The sequence below is a fragment of the Dipodomys ordii genome, unplaced genomic scaffold (genome assembly GCF_000151885.1).
Source record: "Dipodomys ordii isolate 6190 unplaced genomic scaffold, Dord_2.0 Scaffold146, whole genome shotgun sequence".
NCBI lineage: Eukaryota > Metazoa > Chordata > Mammalia > Rodentia > Heteromyidae > Dipodomys > Dipodomys ordii.
In genome coordinates, this window is record NW_012267362.1 from 4,778,957 (window position 1) to 4,784,097 (window position 5,141).

The window sequence follows — 5,141 nt, forward strand, 5'->3', positions numbered from 1 at the left end:
ATTTCTGTCAGTCCTGGGATTTGAACTCAAGGTCTTGGCATTGTCTCATTGCTTTTCTGATTAAGGCTGAAAATTCAAGGCTGAAAACAATCAGATTTTTTAAAGCTTATTTTCTCTGTCCATTCTTGCCCATTCTTTTACAATTAAATTTATAAATGTTAGAATTGTATATGCTATGTTCATATAATATAACACAGCAAGCATATTTTAAGAGTATACATTTGCATGTTATTTATTTTGAAAAGATATCCGATTGGATAAAATGTATAAATTGATTTAAAATTCAACTCTCATTGTGTTGATGTCCCCACCTACAAGAATATGTGCATTCCTCAGGAACCTATGCACCCTACTTTATTTGGGAAAGGAGATTGATGATTAAGAAAAAATATAATCAGAGGAGCAGACAGTATCATCGATGATGGAGGCAGAAGTTAGTGATAACAGGTCTTAGCCAAAAATGGCTTAGGAATTCCAACATTGACCAGAAGGCAAGAGAAAGACATCCAATAGAGTTTTTCTTCAACCGGAATACATCTAAGTGAACACATTGATTCTGGAATATGTCTCCATTAAGTAACTCTTTCATTTGTCCATTGTTGTACCAATACTGGGCTTGAACTCAGAACCTGAAGCTTTCACTTATCCTTTTTGCTCAAGGCTGGCTTATAAGCACTTGAACCACATCTCCACTTCCAGCTTTTTGGTTGTTATTTTGGAGATGAGAAATAAAGGATTTTCCTAGTCAGATCTCAGACTTGAGTAGCTTTATAGGCTTCAGCCACCAGCTCCCCTGGCCTTGCATTGCTTTAAGTCATCCCATTTGTATTGATTTGTTATAAAGCCACTGTAATCTAATAATAGAGCTATCATACAAATACAGTTTATCTTTACTTTTGTCAAGTTATCATTTTTTCCATCAAGGAACTAAAAATCATAGTCAATCCCTTTAACTGGGGAAAATTTTATAAGGGCGTTAGCCAGGCACAGGTGGCTCACACCTGTAAGGGGGTTGATATCTGAAGATCATGTTTCAAAGCCAACCTTGGCAGGAAAGTTGGTTGAGACTCTGATCTCCCATTCAGATACTCAGAAGTGGCACTGTAACTCAACATGGTAGAGATCTAGCTTTGAGCAAAAAAGCTCAGGAACAGAGACTGGGCCCTGTATTCAAGCCACAAAAAAGAGAAATTATTTTAAATTCAGATAAAAGTTGGCTAATTTTATATATAGCTATCATTCTAGTTCCATTGACCTCCTACTTATAACAGATTCTTTTAGTTCTAATTACAAGAAATATAAGAAATAATGACAGAAAACACAATTTAAAAGCTGTAACTTGCAACAGAAATAAGCATCTCTACCTCAGAAGGCCAGAAAAGAGTTATCCATCAATAAGCAACACTAAGAATACGAATAGAAGGTCTGTTCACAAGGCTTAAGCACTCTCCTCTGACATCCTCTGGATCCTCCTCTCTTCTCTGGAGAATAAGTTAACTGCTCCTTCCCTCAAATATACTTATCTTCCCTAGCAGGGCAGTAGTCTAGAAAATTCATTGATAGGGTTTTGAAGCACAGGTTATGTATTCAACGACATACCAATTGCTTCTGCTCTGAACACAGTTGACCATGAAATTTTGAAATACAAAGTCAATATATGTGCTAGAGGCCAATTGCTCACACTTAAACTCCTAGGTACTTGGTGGTTGAGTTCAGAGAATAGCGGTTTGAAGGCAGCCTAGATACTTAAATCTGAGAGATTCTTTCCCAGTTTACCAGAAAAAGCCAGAAGTAGAAGGTGTGGCTTGAGTTGTAGAACTCCAGTCTTGAACACAAAGGCTAAGCAGGAGCATCAAGGACCTTAGTTCAAGCCCCAGATATGTCTGGAACACACACACACACACACACACACACACCACAGAATTTCACTAAATCAATCTTTTCCCTAGAGTAAGAGTGGTTTATTGGACTTCCATTAAATCTCTTATGTTTCCATTTGGATGAGATAGATTACAAAATCATGAGATACTAAGGAAACTTCTAGTGTGAAAATACAATCAAAGCAAGATGAGGAAAATGAGCAATGTGTTCAGGTACAAAACTATACTAGGAAAATGGAAATATGTATCCTTCATATCATAAATTCCTTAAGAAATATTTTTAAAAACTTTATGATTAAGATGGAAAATATTATATAATCAAAAAAGGAAGTCAATCTGTTATTGAAGTTATTCTAGTAGTTAAAGCCTTATCAAAATCATAGTTGTTACAAAATTGAAGAACAAAGGTAAGACAAAGGGCCCAAAGACTCAATATTCTCCTGAGATTGAAAGAGGGTTTTTCCCTGGGTAGGCCCAAAGAAAACCACACTCTCATTGAAGCCTGTGAGTCTTAAGCCTAGGAGAAGCCAAATAAACTATGGTTTAGCTCCAAATCTAAAGAAACTGTTAAGATAATAAATGAGCTTTGTCTTCCATCATCATGTCTGTAACTCTGCTGTTTACAAAGATTTAAAAAATGATAAACCATATATTGATGGGTGTAGACAGCTTTGCCCTAAAATGACTTGGTTGACATTATGTTAAACTCATTGTGACTAAGAAGATGTAGAATAAGCCACCCATTCATTTTAGGGGAAGCTCTTTTACAAAGGTAGTGAATGGGATTTGGCTGAAAATGAAATTCTTGTTGACTTAAATTAGTAGACAATAAATGATATTGTACATGGAATAAGTAGTACAAATTTATACAAACATTACAAAATGATAATTATGGTAAATCTATAGGTTGTTCTAAATCTGTGGTGGGTTATATATATATGGAATATATGCAAATGAAATTAGTAGGTGCCTATTCTACATGTTTTCAACCACTCTCATTCCATTTTGAACCAAGGAATCAGAGAATAGGCAGAGAGGGTAATGTAAAATATACAGAGGAACTGTGAGCAGAATGGGGGTATACTAATGGCTTCCCCAATATTCTAAACGTAGCTGCAGGAAAATGTTCTGGTTGAAAAGAGAGAAATATTTTGTTTTGTTTTTCATGAAGAACTATGTTAAAATATTATGGTAACTTTTTTAAATGATGACCATTTCAAAGACTCCATTTAGATGGATGAGATTTTTTTCAAGGGAGACAGTATTTCAAAAGGCTTCCCTGAGTGCACCTTGCCTCTCCTACCAAGTATTAATATAATAGGCACTTCCTACCATGTGATGGCTTTTAGTGTTTTAGTGAGATAATCTTTAACATAATGTTTTCAAAAGAAGACAAAGAGTAAAATGAAGTGGATAAGAACACTAGGTCCTTAAATCCCCTGTGTGTTGCTTTAGCTAAGGTACACATAGTTGGGATAGGTGTACGTACACAAGAGTGGATTCTTCCCTCTGAACTTGACATCGATTCTCAAGAACAGAATACAAGATGGCAACAGAAGTTATCAATGTTTGGAGTTCAGGATAACCAAAGTCCATCTTGATTTCAATGTTGGGTGTAAGCTTGTCCAGGAACATATCCACGCTCCGTTCAACTAGGCTGACAATGAGTACTGACTGGGATATTACCTACTGAATTAAATTGCCAGGAAAATCCTTCAATTTACTGCTCAAATGATCACCTGGATTTTGAATTTTTCCATGTCATCCAGTTTCTAGAGAGACCTCACAAATACTTGACTCATGCATGCCCAAACTTCTTCTACTTTGCCATCTTCAAAGTCATGTTGCCCAATATTTTATGTTTAAAAGTTATTTGAAGGAACTTTGTGATAATTTGTGTAACAAAATATTACTTAAGATTAGAAGTAAAAAGCAGACAAACAAAATATTGAAAGTAGTACAAACTATTTAATTTGAAGTTATATTCAGGTTATGTATATTTTTGGACTTTGATGACTTGAATTTAAAATAGAATTCTAGGACTGAAACCTTTACAAAAAATTGACCAATCATATCTAAATATTTCAGTCACAATTGATGTTATAGAGGGAAGCAAAAACTAATACTATAACTTTTGAAAGTTTTCAAAATTAAACATTTCATGTATTTTGGTTTTGGTTTTGGTGCCAGTCCTGAGAACTGAACTCATGCTTGAGTGTAATCTCTGAGCTTTTTTACTCAAATCTAACATTTAAACCACAGTTTCAATTCCAGCTTATTTTGGTGGTTAACTGGAGATGAGTGTCGTATTGACTTTGCTGCCTAGATTGTCTTTGAACAACAATCATTGCATGAAACAGGAGCCCAAGGAAAAATTCATTTTATTTTATTTTTTTCATGTTCATCTTTTTCATATTTCTATTTATTCTCAAGGTAATGTACAAAGGGGTTACAATTACATAAGTAAGGTAATAAGTATATTTCTTTTCAAACTTGTTACCCCTTTCCTCAGTTTTCTCCCACTTTCCCTCCTCCCAACCCCCTCCTCCAAATTGTCTTCCAAAAATTTATTTATTTCTTTATTTTTATTGAGAGAATACCGTACAGAGGAGTTACAATTATATGGGCAAGATAATGAGTACATTTCTTATCAAGCATTGCTGCCTCCTCTTTGTTTCCCCTTCCCATCCATTCCCATACTCCCTCCACCTGGACATTCCCCCCCCAAAGTTGTGAAGTACATTTTTCGACATAACCTCTTGTACATCTCATTGTTGCAATGAGTCTAATTGTATCCCTAGTTAAACAATTTGTTTTGCCCTTCTCCTCCACAAATTATACCAACATCAAATACAGTGAAAGCAGGGGTTATACTGTGTGGGAGGGACATACAAAGCAACATAAAAATGATCTTATAAATATGTTAGAAACAATTGCATGAAAGAACAAACAACATATGAATACTTATCTTGGGGTTCAATCCCCTAACATCAACTTATCTGACCTTTTCTGCTTGACTCAGACATATACTAGTTATTGCAAATAAGGAAACCATGGGATCTATGTTTCTTTGGGCCTGGCTTACTTCACTTAATATAATTTTTTTCAAGTCTTTCCATTTCCTAACAAATGGGGCAATGTCATTCTTTCTGATAGAGGCACAGAATTCCATTGTGTATATATACCACATTTTCTTAATCCATTCATCTACTGAGGGGCATCTGGATTGGTTCCATATCTTAGCTATTGTAAATAATGCTG